At 43.0% G+C, this 17,371-nt stretch overlaps 2 protein-coding genes across 2 annotated transcripts in view; one reads left to right on the forward strand and one right to left on the reverse strand.

Annotated features, from left to right (window-relative positions):
- The window catches only part of KCNH5 (potassium voltage-gated channel subfamily H member 5), a 700,940-nt gene that overhangs the window by 140,376 nt on the left and 543,193 nt on the right, over nucleotides 1-17,371 (forward strand). The window lies entirely within an intron of this gene.
- RHOJ (ras homolog family member J) overlaps nucleotides 1-17,371 on the reverse strand; it is an 87,879-nt gene that overhangs the window by 27,030 nt on the left and 43,478 nt on the right. The gene's annotated exons all lie outside the window — the stretch shown is intronic.

A 17,371-nucleotide genomic window follows, 5' to 3' on the forward strand; every position in this document is an offset into this window, starting at 1 on the left:
TCAGTTTGATAAAATGGCTCTAGCCACCCAGGTGAGTTTTTAAAGGTGCATTTTAAAATGGTGAGCCCAGCTCCATTGAATCTTGGTTACCATGCTGACAGAGGAAGGGCATTTAAACATTTTACTTCTGTTTATAAGTTAAGCTGGTTAATGGAAATGAAGGTGAGACCATGTGACCTGGAGTTCTTTGTCCTGTTTTATTTTCCTGTTTGTGTATACTTCAGAAGAGAGCTGGGTCAGATGTTCCTGAAAGCTGCCCAAATTATTTCTTTCATGACCAATTGGCTGCCTAGTCATGGATTAGGAATGAAGGGAAGCAATCCAGCCATTACAACATGAAATTTTCTGCCTCTAGGGAACTGGTACAAGTTGGTCAGGGCAGCTGTTCCTGAGACCCTTAGACTGTCAGAAGTAGAAGACCAGACACAGTTCCTCCTTTTACGGAGCATGAAGACAGGTGTTTTACAGAAAAGGCCTGGGCACAAGATAGTGAAGCATACGCTATGCTGGGGGCAGCGTGGAGGGACATGGGAGCTCACAGCAGAACTACTGTGTGTGCAAATGTGTACACCTGCTGGATCAGAGAAAGCTTTCTGGAGGAGATGTCTGATCTGAGTCCCAAAGAATCACCCAGAATTACCCAGGGTGCACCGGGGGAGATGGAGCTGAAGAACTGGGTGTACGGGGTCAGCTTGCCATAGTTCACTAACCCAGGTTTGTTAAGCTGTGAAAGTCCCAAATTCTTCTTTTTCCCCAAGAAAGTAAAAGAAAGGGGATTAAAACAATTCTTTTGGGTTAATGCAAAATGATGGTAGTGGAGAGAATACCATTTTTGGTGAGGAAGCCATGTTGGAGTTTCAGCTATGATGTGTAGTGGCTGTCTGTTCTGTGTGGGGTCAGCCCTGCTGGAAGAATTCTGAAAGAAGGGTGTGGAACTTGTGCCCTATCTCTAGAATCACTTTACACTTTCTTCTCTGCCCCTTCATTCTCTCATTCTGTTGGAAGGAAAATAAGTGGATCACATTTATGCTATAGGATTCCAAGGGACAGCCAGAGACGTATCCAAGCATCCCTGTGGGTTGTATCCATCAGTCATGGCTTTGTGAGTCCTTATCTGGGACTAGCAGTGGATGCAGTACTGCTTGCCAACCTGTGTCCTGTGAGGCTCCTTGGTTTGGAAAAGCACCAGTCACAACTGCACAGAAGGAAGATGTGTCCCTAAAATGCTAATGATAAATGTAGTAAGGTTGAAAGAGGAGGATCTCCCAAGTCAGACAGTTCTGCATTTGAATCCTGTTTGCTATTCACCATGGAAGTGACCTTGAGAACGTCACCTAACATCTATGAGCCTTTGTTTCCTTATCTGCTAAAAGAACTCGTGAGGAGGAAATGAAATGAGAGAATGCCTGGTTCATTGTAGGTGCTGAACAATTTTTCAACAAATGTTTATTGAACTCATTTTAAGGACAAGGGCACTGTCCCTTGCTTTCCACTGAATACCTGGTACACATTAACTGACGCATAATGGGATCTTAATATTTGTGAATTACTAATCACTTTCTGCCCTATGTGGTAGCTGTTTAGGTCTGTCTTATATCCTTGCTAGATAGGAAGACCCTTGGGACGTCCATATCCAGAGTGCTCCATACTACACAGCACGGTTCCTTCTGAACACGGTCAATGCTGAATACAAAGTACAGAGATGGAGCGCTGGGGGTAACTCAGGCCAACAGAAGCCCTTCAGACAGTGCAGACTGCAGCTCGATACTCCCTGGCAAGATGCTAACTGCTGGGAAGCATCTATAGCCAGCAAAACTGCCTGGCAGACAGTGGTCAGGCTGAAATCCCAGATCACCTTCTATTCTGGGAGCTATCAGAGTTGTTTTCTGAGCTTAGGGAGGTTTTAAAGAGAGGAGGTGAAATGACCTGCTAATAGCTCAGATGTTCTCTCAGTAAAGTGTGAATAGTTGTCAGTGACCTGTTAAGTATGTAAAATGAAGGCCTTCTTTCTCAAATCCATTAAACTCTTTGCTTCCTTGTGTTTTTTCTTTGAGTGAATTGGAGTGGTTAATTTTGAGGCACTTGTGAGGTACTAATGAAGCCTAAGTCATGGGTTTGCTCTCTGGAGCATCAGTTAGTTTTGCCCAGAGAAAAAAATATCCCAGGCAGGACCTACATCTCCTTCCCTAAGCATTTCAGTTATCTCACAAAACTGTGTGTCATAGGAAGATTAGTTGAGGAGGTATTGGTGATGCCTTATAAGGAACTCAGACCATTGGTCCAGTCCATTACCTGCACAGGGAACTGGTTCGAGGCCCCTTCTTCATTTGTTGGTAGGCTGTCTCAGTTACCAAGAGCAGGGTTTTGAGGTCAATGAATGAGACATGAGGAGTCCCAGGAGATCCCTAATGGTAGACATGTGGGTCAGTGAGGAGGGAGCCCTCAAATACCCTTCATCCAACTGTCTGCATCCCTTGTGTCCAGTGTCCCCTATCTGGTGAGTAGGATGAGGCCTTCCTGACTGTGTGGTGTGTGTGTGGTGTGTACCATAAAAATGCTATTTTGGAGGAAAAAACACAAGCTCTACAGTGTAGTGAGAAATAGAATTTTTAAAAACTTAAAAACATGACTCTCATGCAAATGTAAAATGAGTACGTCAAAGATTTATTAACTCATTAATAAGTGGACCAGTAAGATAGTAAATCTTGTCAAAGAGTATTTTGAGGAACTCAGTATTTATAGGTACATAAAAAGCAATTTATAGAATAAAATGGCTGAGTTCAATAGAAAACTGGTTATTGTCCTATAAAAAAGATAACCATTGATAATTTTTAACTGAACAGGAATTATTTGCTTCTCTTCCCAACAAGATTTACAAGTTAGCATGTAACCTCGCAGTCTAAACTTTTAGTTTTTAGCAGAATGAAACAAAGTTAGTAATCTTCCCCTAGATAATTAATTAATCCTGGGAGGCAGATGTGTTAACAACACCCAGCAGGACATTGAAAGGCATCTTGATGCTCATAGCCTCATATCTAAATTCCAGATAATTTTTCCTAATGTCTGAATTCAAGTCTGTGCTTTGCTACCTGTTTGTTGAGGTGTTGGGCAAGCAGTTAGTGGGCCTATGTCTCAGTTGAAAATGAACAAATCACCTTTACTCTAAAGGGGCAGAAGAGTCATTCCAAAGGCCGGGTGGTCATTGCAACAGGTTGTCTCTGTTTAGGGGGCTTTAAGAACTGGGGAATTTAAATGAGGATTCACAATTCTCCCTGCCTCGAGTTGTCTGGAGATCTTCAGCAGCGTCCACTGCCCCTTTCCCACCTCATCCCTGCTTTCTCTCCTTCCTTGTGTTCTGGAAGATACCGCCCGGGGGAGTGTAATGGTTGATTTGAATTGTCAACTTGATTGTATTAAGAGATGCTGATGATTAAGAAGCTTCTTGGTGTGTCCATAAGGGTGTGTCTAGCAATGATTGGAATGTGGGATAGTAACTGAAACGGAGACATTCCCTAAGTGTGGGCAGCACCACCAAATAGGATGGAATAAAAGCTGGAAGAACAAGGAAGCAGATGCAGATGAAAGCTCAGCTGTTCTTGAACGGGTTCTTGATCGCTGCTTCGATTGTCTGAGGATATTGCTTCTTCACTCTCTCCGAGTGGACTCTGCCAGTGATGCTCAGGTAGTTTCCAGAAGCCTCGGTCTTAGACTAGGATAGCACTGTTGATCTTTCTTGTTCTGGGGCTTCTGCATCTTGGACTGCGCAGCTGCTGGTTCTTCCAGCTCTCCAGCTGCAGATGGCCATTTTGGACTGTCCAGCTTCTGGTTGTGTAGGCCAACCCCCAAAAAATCCCCTTTTTATGATCATACTTCCTGTTGATTCTGTTCCTCTAGAGAACCCTGACTAACATAGACAGCAACCCTACTCTGCTCTGGTGTCCACTCCCACAGGCTGCTCAGGCACGCTTGCTACCTATTTTAAGCCTCACATACGTGCATGTGCATTTTATCAAGGATACATGCAGCAGTACCAGGGAGGAAGGTCCTCAGCAATCACGGGAAGTGAGAAAGCAGTTCATAGGAAATTAGAAACAACACTGCATTTTCCTAAATATGAATGGGGGCGAATTCCTCCCTGAGGGGAACACCTGTGTTCCCCCTAAACCTGCTCAAGCAACTTCTCGCCCATGGAACCAGCTTGCCTCAGCCAGCTCCTTTCTTGCAAAGGATTTCTCTTCTGTGTGTGTGGAAAAAAAAGGTGGCTGGGGAAGTTTCTTATTTAATGTGCTGGCATGAGGTCCTATTTCTGTGGAACCATGAGGAGAAAACCAAACAGGTTTCTTGAGAATCCACTAGGTTCTGAGCTGAAGGCTTCCTTTCCTTAGATCTGTCTACTCATCTCACAAAGACACGAGTCCTATTTGAACAGGCAGCATAACTGCCATGCATCTTCTAGCCTTGGTCCCGTTTCTTTAACCTGTCAGGTGTCTCTGTTGTGACCAGTGATTTGGCTTGTGGTCATACCATTTTCTAACCTCCGTGAATTTTAAGGTGGAAGAGCAGATTGGCACCCTGGACTCATTGTGAACAAACTCTGGGACTTTGAGCAAGTGACAGCTTCCCTAAGCCTCTGTTTTCTTATTGGCAAATTGAGGTTTATTCAAGGAACAAAGAAGATGGTGGATGTGAAAATTTTGTACACCCAAGTGACATCACTGAGCAGACGGCTTCCGAATTAACGGTATTTATGGAAATGGAGCTTCCTGGAAAGATGCTACCCTGGTTCTGGGTGTGGGGAAAGTACCTTCCCTCGTTAGGTACTTGTTTGATGACGGAAGGGGAGTGGGGAGAATTTTCTGAGTTCTGGACTCTTGAAACTGACTGGGGATGAGGCCAAGCCTAAGAAGGAGCTACGATTCCAAGACATCCACATTCTGGAATTTCAGTCTTGCTTGGCTCTACCCTTCCTTTCTCAACATCATTTTTGCCCACATCCTGCCATTTCTACCTGCGAAGTATCTTCAGAATCTCACTCTTCTTTGCCATCCCTAGAGCTGCCCCAACGTAGCCCCCAACCTCATCAGTTGGAAAAGGCTCCTAGTCTGCTTTCTTCTCAGTGTCACCAGAGGCAATGCAAGAGAAATCCACACATCTTCTAAGAGCACACAAAGTCCCTGAAGTCTGGCCCCTGGTTTGCCTTTCTAACTCTCATTTATTTATTTATTTTTGGTACTGGAGATTGAACTCAGGGGCACCCCAGTCCTGTTTTGTGTTTTATTTAGAGACAGGGTCTCACTGAGTTGCTCAGTGCCTCACTTTTGCTGAGGCTGGCTTTGAACTTGTTATCCTCTTGCCTCAGCCTCCAGAGCTGCTGGGATTACAGGAGTGTGCTACCACACCTAACTCTTTTATTTATTTTCTTAACCTTCCTGTAATCCAAACTTTCTGCAACCTATTATATTCATGATGTCTTTGCTTTAACTGTTCCCTCAGGAATTCTGGTAAAGTAGTTCTGGAATATTTTCTCCATACTTGGAAAACTTACTTCCATAATCCCTCCTTGATGCCCACCAATGGTCTCATGCCTATTTCCATGCTTACTTTCCCACAAAGAGGCTGCATGTTATTTTTTCCTCATGTCCCAGGGTCCTGCAGTGGCTGAGCATGCAGCTCCATAAGCATTGGTTGAGTGACTGACTTGTACATTAAACTCCAACCAAAGTGAATATTTTCTTTGAGGCATCTATTATCTCAGGTAAGTCTTTGGCATTCCCCAAAAGGTCACCATTAGCTTTCCAGACACTAAATGGCAGGATGGGGCCCCCAACCAGACACCCTACACTAGAGCAGGTGCACCTATTGTGAGGGGGCACCAAGCAAACTTGGCTCTGCTGGGTGGCATCTCGGCTCATGGCTGTCCTCAGCCAACTTCACCAGCTACAAGGCTGGACCAATGGGGTAGGACCTCTACCTCTTGTCCTGAGGTTACCATAGAAACCAGAGCACAGAAAAGTTTTGTTTTTAAAGTAAGATTCTGGGAAGAAGTGATTGGATTTTAATTGAAATCTGTTCATGGGGCCATGGTCCACAAACCAGTGTGCCTTTTGTTAAGATCCTCTGCATAGATATTTTAAAAATTTATACCATCTCCTTTAATCATATTTATACATTGCTGGAACCTCCCAGTAAGGAAGCCATCACTGAGGTGTGGTGGAGTAAGGACCTGATTCAGAACCCCAAACTTTGCACGTTAACTGACTTTGATTTGGTGATGTAAATGTTTCATAGATGTCACCAGGGGGAGCTAGTTAAAAATAGCTTCCTGGTTTTACAACTCCCTTAAGGATCTGAGGAAATAGGTCTGGTTAGGGCCCATAAGTCTGCATTTTTAAGATCTCCGATAAGTGATTCAGACCTATTCTCAGTTTCCTTGCCTTTAAGACGAGGATCATACTAACTGATGAGATAACATATGGGGGAAAACTTAAAATGTATAAGGCACTACACAGACATTACTTCTTTTGAGCATATCCAACACACAATATAAGAGTGAGACAGCCTGCAGGGAACAGTGCTCACCTGTCCTTGTCCAGAAGTGGTCACTAAGAAATTCTAACACCTGGGTGATGATAAAGTGGGCCAGTGAATTACTACTGTTAAGGGTTTTCAAAGAATTATTAGGCTCATAAAAGTTCTATCAGGTACCAGCTATCACTACTCAGAAAATATGGTGGAAACTTTCTTTTTTACAATAACAGCAAAAACTATAAAGTGTCCTGGAATGTTCAAGACCTTTATGGAGAAAGAGCACAACACTTTGCTGAGATACATAAAAGGATTGTTAAAATAGTTCCTGTTCTAGAATGTGAGCTCCGTATTAGAAAGAACCATAAAGAAAAAGATTGATACATTTGACTTTAAAAAAGGAAGGTAGATGTTCTGAAAAAAATAGTCACAATATGTGCAGGGTCAGAGAAGTTTATTATATTTGATACCTTAGCACATTTTCTAATCAATAACGATTACTTCAAAAGAAAATAAGGGGCTGGAGTTGTAGCTCAGTGGTAGAGTGCTTGCCTGGTTTATGTAAGGCACTGGGTTCAGTTGTCAGCACCACTATAAATAACTAAAAATAAAACAAATGTATTTTATTTAGTATCTTGATAACTAAAAAAAATTTAAAAAAGGAAATAGGAAAGAATATCGACATGTCACAAAAAGTAAACATAACATGCCAATAAATATTGGAGTAAAAATATTTTAAATTAAGTTGGGCATGATATACATACACAAGTCACAGCAGCTCCAGAGGCTGAGACAGGAGGATTGCAAGTTCATGGCCAGCCTCAGCAACTTAGTAAGGCCCTGCCCCAGAGATTAAAAAGAAAAAGGGCTGGGGTTGTGGCTCAGTGGTAAAGTTCCCCTGAGTTAAATCCACAGTACCAAAAAAAAAAAAAAAAAAAAAAAATTCAAATTAAACAAAGATACCATTTTCGGTCTATCACATTGGCAATGATAAAGGAATGATACCTAGTACTGGTGAGTGGATGAAGATGTGGGCACTCATACATGACTGGAGGCAATGTAAATTTGCTCAAGTTTTCTGGAAAACCATTTAGTAATAGAAATTAAGAACCTGAACACGACATTTTTTTCTCCACCCTTAACTCAGCAATCTTTTCTGTATTCTAAGTAATACTCATACAAGTGTGTAAGGATATATACATGTAAGAATAGTCATCATCAACACGTTTATAATAGCTGATAGTTGAAGGCAACCTAGCATTCAATAATTGCGATGGGTCCTCCCAGTTACAGAGCACCCTTACCATAGGGCTTTGTAAAGAATGAGGAACGTGGTAAAATATTGAGAATATCATGTCTAGATAGTAGGAAAATATTGTGTATGTAAAATATGCATGGAAAGCTTTGTTTTCAAACTTTGATACCATGAAAATTTAAAACAATAAAAAAAGATTGCTCAAAAATTATGCTTATTGGGCTGGGAATATACTCATTTGGTAGAGTGCTTGCCTAGCATGCACAAGGCCCTAGGTTCAAACCCCAGTTTACTACAAAAAAAAAAAAAAATTGTGGTTATTATGCTGCTATTATTGTTACATGTAGATTGGATTAAATGTCATCTGAGTGAATTCTGTTATTTCTTTGAGGTTAGCTCTCTGAAGTTTTTGTGTTAGGCTTGTCCAGATTTATTTTAGGCTGTAGGACCATGCCAGTGGTTTTACTAGGAGAGAGTGTGATGAATGAGTGTGTGCAGCAGTGGAGCTTTATAAACTGTGTTGCAGAGAAACCCATCTTTCTCAGAGAATTATGATGAACTGCTAATGTTCTACCTATACTTGCTTTTCAAAGGTACCAGGAAAATAGTGTGCATTTGAGAATTCTGGAGCCTACCACAATGTATTAGTTGCAAAGAGAAAGAAGTATATGGGCTGTAAGACAACAGTAGTAAATTGGTCCCAGATACAGTCCTTTATTGACGATGTCTAGGCAGAGGGAGATAAACTAGCCAGGTGATATTTAGAGTGTGTCTTTCTGCTCTCAATAACTTCTTTTCCAAAGTGTTGCAAGATAATTTGGAGAGCATTAAGTGATTTCTCTGTTTTTTACTTTTGTGTGTGGTTGTTATCCTAAGATTGTATTTATTTTCCTGCCTTTTTGTCATTCAGAGTCCTAGGAATTTAATGTATTTGTGGTTTTTTTAAAAACTTCATTTATCTTCATCTAATATCCCCAACCAGAATAGAAGTTATTTTCAGGTAATAAATAGGAGTTCTTTGCAGGTAAAAAAATAAGATAGCCTTATTTTTCATTTCTTAATCTCTGTTAAGAAATATTCTGTCAAGAAATATTTGATTACTATTTGATGGCTAATGGTGATCCAAGGAGGATGTGTGCATATGTATATATAAGTGTATATGAATTATATATAATTTGAGGTAAAACAGTTCTTGGATCTTTTCTGCAATAAATATATGCGAGACTATCTTTTCCTTGTAACTTAACTATGAAGCATGAACTCAGAGTTTGTATAAGGTAACGCCTACTGCTTTTATGTCCTTGTTCATGTATTTTTCCCTAATTGTTTTTCTTCAAACCACCTAAAAATAAACATATATTTTCAGGGATGCTTATCGGCAACATACAGTGCCCAGCTAGCCTGTTCTATCTTTAAGGTGAGGTTCAAAGTCATAAGGGACACACCGAACGTTGTCTACCTTTAGAGTCCATGGGATGCACTGTCATTCAAAGTCAAGAAGATGCTGCGTGCAGTGTTTGACACTTGGGGTCAATTGTGTTGATGGATTAGTAATCTGAGGCTTTGAATTGTTATTCTTGGTTTTGCTGAGGCTTTTTTTGCTGTTATTGTTGCAATGTTGTAGTGAAGTATGATTTATCTGTGTAATTAAGGGATTTCTACAATGTAACTCAAATATGAGTGGGGAACCATTTGGTACAATCCCAAGGTGTGTCCACATTCAGGGAGACACAGGGCCAACGGCCCAAAGTGCTTGTAAACCATTCTGATCTTTCCTGAAAACAAAGATACCAAGAGAGGGTTCAAGTCATAAGCTATCACGTGGCTTCTGAAAACCATCTTCTCTGTGTTTTCTGAAGCCTGCCACAGCCTTAAAGCTTCACCTCTACCCTCTGCTCCTCCCCAGACCACCTGTCAATGTTTGCACCTCCTGGCAGCACAGTAAAGCCAGAGCTTGCCTGGTACTTCTGTGTTTTCCTTTGGGCTTTGGGAGAGAGGGATCCTCTCCCAAAGGGTGAGGGGTGGGAAAGATGTTGCACTTTTAAAACTTAGCACCTTTTCTTGTATTTCTAACACATTTATAATACAGGCACCCCCCTAAAAAAAGAAAAAGGTCAAGGGGTCATTTGCTAAATTCTTTTATATCACTACTACAACTCTTTCTTAGAGCCCGAGTAGTTTAAAGGATGTTGTCAAAGCACTCTGACTAGCTGCGACTGCAAGCTCTGCTAGGCCACGAGAAAGGCTGGAGGTGGAAAAAGGAATTGGAGATCAGATGGTATCCTCTTGGAGCTCAGAGGCAAAATGAAGTCATGCCAGAGGAGTCCTGTGGACGTGGGGTGGGGACAGCCCTGTGTGGAGGGTGCAGAATCATCTGCTCTGCCCTTCCTTGTGAAGTCTATCATGAGGGCCTTAATGGCAGTAAGGTGGTGAAGGGTGGTATCCAGTGGTTTCCAGGACTATGGAGAAGTGACAAGCTTGTGAAAAAATCAGGGAGTAAAAAACTTGCTAGCAAAAAAGATGGAGTTAGGGAAAGAAGATGAAGAGGAAGGAAGGGGAACATGGGGAGGGAGTGGTTTACTCTGAGTCAATCTGTGGAAGATGGGGTGGCTCATTCCAGGACAGACCCTGCTCCAGGTGAGTTCAGGGAGCTGGTTCAATTACCCAGGCTATCTGGGCTTACAGCTTTTGTGACCTCTCCATGGTCATCCTAAACTGATCTGGTCACCTAGAGAGCTCTCTGACTTGTGGCCTCTCTGTACATCCCAAGTCTTGACCTATGACCCTTTAACTGGGAAAATGCAAACCACTTTGGAGCTGGTTGTGGCAGAATAGCATATGGCCCCGGGCTTGGATCTTATTGGGAGATCTCTCAGGAGTGCCAGGGATTGGGTGAAGAGAGAACAGAGGTACTCTTGTCCTCTCTGTCTGGCCTGTTCTTTCTGGGTGGACTCTCATACCACTGAACCCTGTCCTCTAAGAAGGAGCTGGGAAAGGGTCAAGGTTAGACCAGGGGTGTCACAGAGGGGTGAAGGGTTGGTACAGTGAGGAAGGCCACAGGGACACATCTGTTACTTTCACTGTGGCCAGGCACCTCTACCTTGTGAAGCTTGAGTTTCTCTCTCCTCAATCACTGGTGTCTAATGAGGTCTATGGTGGGACTGTGCAGTCTGAGCCACAAGCTCCCAGAGGACAAATGTCAGTGGAGTTTGGGGCCTGCTTTAGGGATTCAACAGATGGATAATAAACAGAAGAATATTTTTAATGACAGAGTTCATTAGATGATAACATGCCAGCTGCCAATTTGTGGTTACGTAGGGGGTAAGTGATACAGGGCATGAACTATAGAAACATGAGGTTGATGAATAAAAAATCAAGGTGCTATACTGATTTGCAAGGGCCTTGGCCACCCTTGACACAAAGCATCCTTCTATGGATGGTGGAGGAAATGTTCTTGTTGAAGTTCAAGGCAAGAGTCACTTCTTAAGACTCCAAGAGGTGTGGCTCCAAAACAGAGGGAGAGAAGATAACCCTTGGAACAGTGGTCAAGGAAGAATCCTTCAGGGGAGTCTGAGACAGGACAGAGAGCAGGGCTGGAGTTCTTTTCATCTCTTGCTGTGACCAAAAGGTGCCCTTGAATCAGGAGCATGCTTTGGTGTGCTGGGGATGGGGGTGAGGAGGTGGAGGTGGGGCTGGGATGGTGCTGCTGGTTCTTATTAAGTGTGGATTCTGGTTCAGTTGGTCTCTGGGAGGCTTGAGAGTTTACGTTTCTTATAAGCTTCCAGGTGGTGCCCCTGCTGCTAGTCTGCAAATCACACGGCATTGACAAGGTTCATCCTCTCTTAACCATGACCTCTTTGAGCCCCTCAGATGGTTGGCAGACATGTATGAAAGGGGGAAGTGCAGTCCACAGAGGAAACACAGGATGTTGGAATTGAACACAACTGAAGTACTCATTCTTATTTGCCCCCTCGCTGGTCTTCAGAAACTGAGGAGGGATGGGCATAAGTCCAGGAAGGGTCCTGCAAGGAGTCCCATGGCCTGCTATGGAACACCTCCTGGGAGGGCTGCTGGATTCCCAGTGGGGACTGGAGGCCTGGGAGGGACTTTGGCCAAGAAGAGATGAAAGAGATGAAATTATAAACAAGCAGTCTTGGGGTTTGGAAAGTCTCACTCCCCTGGGTCATCGCCGAGGGGATGTTGATCTCAAAATCCAAGAGCATGAATAAAGAGAGGGAGGCAAATGACCAGGGCAAAGGACACCGTGGAAAGGGCTACTTTTCCTACTCATTTATTTCAATATTTCAGGAGATGGTACCCAGCAGGTTGGATGGCCATAAAAAGCCAACACAGTTTCTTTTATATGGAGACTTCTGAGTATCTCTTTGAAGTTGTGACCTAATTTTTAAAAATGTACTTTTGGACCTGTGAGAGTCCCTGCTTTGGTTGTGTGTCCATGTGTCCCCCTGATGGTGGTGTGGACACGTCTGCAGGGGTAGCTGGTGATGTCAGCTTGTTCATCTTCTCTGGGTGAGTTCCCTCACCCTGTTTTCTCCTCTGTGGTCCTGGCAGTTGGCATCTTGTCTTCCTCTTCTTTTTCATTAAAATCTATCCTGTTTCCTTATTTCCCACACATTGAGGGACCTTATACATGGTGAGTGACTCACTGGACTGTGGACTCCTTACAAAGACAAACCCCTAGGGCCCAGCCTAGCATCTTGTGAGTGATGGATAATCAGTCAGTGGGTCTACAAGTGTCCTCTTGCAGTCTCCAGGAGGGCATCTGCTTCAAACAGGATCACTGCAAACTGATAAGCACAAATAGTGATCTCAGGAGCATCTGGTGGGTGGGAGGGGAGGGCGTGGAGTCTTACAGCTTTCCCAGCACTCAGGAAATCGCAGCAGAAGGTGCTGGTGATACTTTCTGGTGTGGATGCCAGGAGAGACAGTTGTTGAATTGAAACTGATCAATTCTAGAAAACAAGAAGGCCATTGAGCCATGGCTTGGGCACACTCCAAGATAGACAGTGATGGAGTGTTTGGCTAGCTCCCAGCCCAGGCAGGCCAGGCGCCTCTGACACAGTCTTGTGGGACATAAGGCAGCCATTGAAGCTGTCAGTTTCAGGGCCTGAGAGGAACAGCTCAAGCCCTTGACCCCAACTTTTGTAAGGGGCTGGCTCTGCCCCGGCTCTGCACGGTGCTACAGCCGCTCTGCTCCCCAGGCAGGAAGCAAAGAGAAAAATAGCAGAGCTCATCTGCTAATGATGTTCCAGGCTTAAAAAACCTAGTGAGTATAAATGACCATTTGAGACAAATTCAAACTTTTTGTTTTTAAATTCTCATATTCACTTGATACTTCAGGTGTCAGCAAAAAGTTTTCTCTTTTAGACTTTGATACATGGCTCAGTTCTTCCAGCTCACCGTGAGGTGTGGCATTTGTAGCTACTTGTTTTCCACATGTGATCGCAGAAACAGTGAGAAGGGAGTAGCCTTACAAATCAATAAGTGCTGACCTGCCTAAAAATAGAAATGGCTAGAGGAATGCAGAGGATGGCAGGAAAGAAAGAAAGGAAAGAACAAACGAAACTGCTAAAAAAACGATTTACAATATTATCTAAACCTATGTGCTCTTGAGGTATTCAGGGAAGGACACTATTAGCAGATGGGTGAATTATGAATGGGGACATGCAGGCAAGTGCCAGCCTGATGCTCAGGAATAAGAGCAAAAATGCAACCGAGTGACCCTTTATATGACATGACCCTGGATCTTGAAGGGCATTTACCTTGAGAATGAGAGAGGTCTGGACTTTTTTAGAGTTTGTTAAAAGAGTAAGGAAAGGCAAGAGGAATATATGATGAGTATATTAAAATACCTGGAGCTAAAGAAGGATTGGAAAAATTATCTAAAAATCAAGTCAAATCCCTTTTGAAAGATTATAAAAATTCCTAATCTCTCTGTTAAATATCATCTCAGCTTCACATTCTTCTTAAGAGGGGCTGTTTATCTCATCTTCATGACTCTGTTCTGATGCCACTGCATTATTAGGTGGTTGGGGAGGGTTTGAGGGACAACAGGAAGGGTGGCGGATTCCAGGCAGGAAGAATGACAAAAGAGCTGCTTTAATCACAGTGCAGGCTAGAGGGCTATTGATTAGGAAGCAATGAAGATTTTTTTTTTTTTAAGAGTTAAAAATCAGCATTTGGAAATAACCTTGGGCTACTTTGCAGGGTAAAAAGTATTTGATATCATGTCTTCGGGCTGAATTGTTTGAACTCATGAACTGGCTCAAATGGCTAGTACTGCATAGTAGTATTAGGTCTTTGTTATGATTTTAACCACATCTTAAATTCATGTCTGTATCCACAGACACCTAATTGTTTAGTGAAGCTGTGTTAGATGGGATAATGGTCCCCAAGGACGTCCATGTTCTAATTCTCAGAAGCTTATGTAGCAAAAGGGACTATGAAGGTGGTTTAAGTTAAGGATTTTTTTTTTTTTTTTTCTTTTTTGGTACCAGGGATTGAACCCAGGGGTACTTGACCACTGAGTCACATCCCCAGCCCTATTTTGTATTTTATTTAGAGACAGTTTCTCACTGAGTTGACTTAGTGCCTCACTAAGTTGCTGAAGCTGGCTTTGCACTTGTGATCATCCTGCCTCAGCCTCCTGAGCTTGATTAGGGAAGATTATCCTGGGTTATCTGGTGAACTCCATACAAGGGAAGGAAACAGAAGACTCAATTCAGAGAAGGTGATATCAGAACAGAAGCAGAGGTTGGAGTGACGTAAAGGGGCCATGAACCAAGGAATGCAGGCAGCCTCAAGAAGCTGGCAAAGGCCAGGTACAGATCCTCCCCCAGAGCCTGCAGGAATAGTCTGCTGGCACCTTGCTTTTAGCCTAGTGAGATACATTTTGGTCTTCTGAGTTTCAGATCAATAAGGTAATAAATTTGTGGCAATTTGTTACAGCACTATTAGGAAGCCAACACAATGACTTGTTACAGCTTGCTAGCCGAGATAAAGGTAATGAAGTCAATGATATTTGGGAAGAGAAGACAGCTTTTCTCCTGGTTTAGTGCTTCTGTGAGAAGGCACTCTTGGTCTGACTTCCCCCAGCGAAGCAGAGAGAATTCTTTGGTAGTTTGGGAGCAATAAACTGGTGCACACTGCTCAGCCCCTCCCCACTTCTCTTTGGGATCTGTGGGCACACAGCTTGCTGAAGTTTAGTGGTGAAGGAGCCACCCAACCCCCTTTGTTCTCCAGTGCTCTTAGTGATGGATTGGGGGAGCCCACTGCTCCCATGTACCAGGCTCACAGCTGATCTTTTTCTGACTCCGTTTTCTTTCTCTCAAGCAGGACATGCTATTTCTCAAATTCCCTGAAACACAACTTGCCACACAGCTATGCTTTCTTATTTCCCTGAATAAGTTTTTTTAAAAATAATTTATTTACTGTGTCTCACTTAGTTCCAGAGAGTATATAAGTTGGCTTATAAACATATAAGAATAAATGATAAGGAGATAGAAGGCAAATGAAGGCAGGGCTGATTAGATGGAAATGGAGAGATGTTAAAATGCAAAATACATAGCAGGAGAGCCTGTTCTGGTGCTGTCAGGGGCTGGGGTAGGTGAGGTTCATGAATTTGTCTCTGAGCTTCTCAATCAGTCAAAGGAAAGAGAGAAGTCTGATGGGTGGGTGAATGATTTATAGAATCGTTATGGAGTCAAAATATCATGATTTATGAATATAGTAGACAAACACCAACTGGATACTCAAGAAAAATAAAATTATTCCTAAAATGGAGATTGTGAAAAGCTCTGAGAGGTTTTTTTTTTTTTTTTTTTTTTTTTTTCCCTCTCTGGGAGAACACATATAGTGTAGGGGACAGGGTCCTAAATATTTTGAGTGAATACTGCTAGATATTTCAGAAGCTATTTCTTACAATGTCTCTCAGCAGAAGCAAATGAATAGAACTTTTCTTTCATGTACACTATTTTTTCATCATCTGCTGTGGGTCAGGGGTAAGGTTGGGTCCTAGGGCATACCTGGGTGAGCAAAAAAGAATCACCCTTGTCTTTGGGGACCTTACAGTGTGAAGGGGAGCCACATACTGTACAACCCCTCCCTAGGAAAATATGAAGAGGGCTGTGGGAATGTAAGGAGACTCACTCTTGATTAGACACCAGGGACACCTCTTTGAGGATGTGACATTTAAACAGAACCCCGAGCAATAAGTAGAGTGAGCAAGGCAAATAACGTTTTGTGTTCAGTGGGAAGAGGTCAGGTGAGTGTATGTAGAACTTTCTGGGCAGAGGAGACAGCACATACAGAGGCCCTGAGATGGGAAAGGTGTTAACAAAAAAAGAGACCAGTGTGGCTGGAGTGGAATGAACTAGAGGCAGAGAGCTTGCATGTTGTATAGTTTGAATTCAGTAAAAGATGATGGTAGCTCAGGTCATCCTCTCCAGTGGAGAGTGGGGAGGTGTGTGGGCTGGGACAGAAGCATGCTCAGGAAGGTGACTTGCTGTCGTGGAAAACATTTCTCCTGATTTCTGAATTTGATTTGATCTTGGGCCAACTTTGTTTCCTCACTGATTGGCTGTAGCATTTGCATGTGCAAATGTGGCATGTTACGAAGGAGACATCTCCATCTGTATCGAGGTTCTGCTCGGAGCAGTGGTTGTTACCCTTGGCAGCACCTTGGACCCATTACAACAGAGTCTGTTGAGACCCAGGCATTGCTATTTTCTGAAGCTTCCTAAGTGATTGCATTGGGAGACCAAGGTTGAGAACCACTGACTGACTGAGAGCATTAGATTGATGATGAGGTATAAAGAGTGAGTTTAGAATTAAATATAGTATTCAAGGTGGGAAACAGGGTAGAGGAAGAATATTTCTACTAGCATGAGTTTGGGTCGAGCTCTTTGCAAATTTCTCTAACCAGCTCTACATGGGGAAAATTAAATCATGATTAATTGAGGAAACTAACATCCTTGCAAACACTTTAACTTTCAGCAGCTCTTGTCAAATTTATCTGAAGCCCTGAACTTTATAAATAAAGATGAATTCTTAGGCACGGCATGAATCAAAGTGTAGGCTAATTGGACACGAAAGGTTTCACCTCTAAATCACTGCCAGAGGCCAGCAGCTTTGAGCATATGGTGGCTGCTCAGTGGTAGTTTTTAACAGAACTGCAGTCTGCATGCTGTTGCTCTGGGAAGATTCCCAGGGCATCAGAAGTGAGTCACATATACACTGATTGTCGAGTTCCCCTCATCCCATCAACTCTTTAGAGGCTATTAGCTCTGTAAGGACAGGGACCTTACATGTCTTGTTCCTTCCAGAATTAACTTCATGCCCTCTTCTCCTTCCTAAAAGTGCCCGAGCTTCTCAGCCATACGGAGTGAGTGCTGACTGGGTTGCAAGGGTAAGCTCTGATTGGCTTGAACCTTTCAGATGTCCTATGTCCCTGATTGGTTAGGAGTTGGGACATAGCCCAAGTCAGACCAATAGAGACCAACAAGATTTTGTTCTAGGTCCTTTATTTGAGCAATGGGGGAATGGGTCTTTTTGTGACTAGAAGTGAATGGA

Source organism: Sciurus vulgaris (genome assembly GCF_902686455.1).
Source record: "Sciurus vulgaris genome assembly, chromosome: 2".
In the NCBI taxonomy this organism is placed as follows: Eukaryota; Metazoa; Chordata; class Mammalia; order Rodentia; family Sciuridae; genus Sciurus; species Sciurus vulgaris.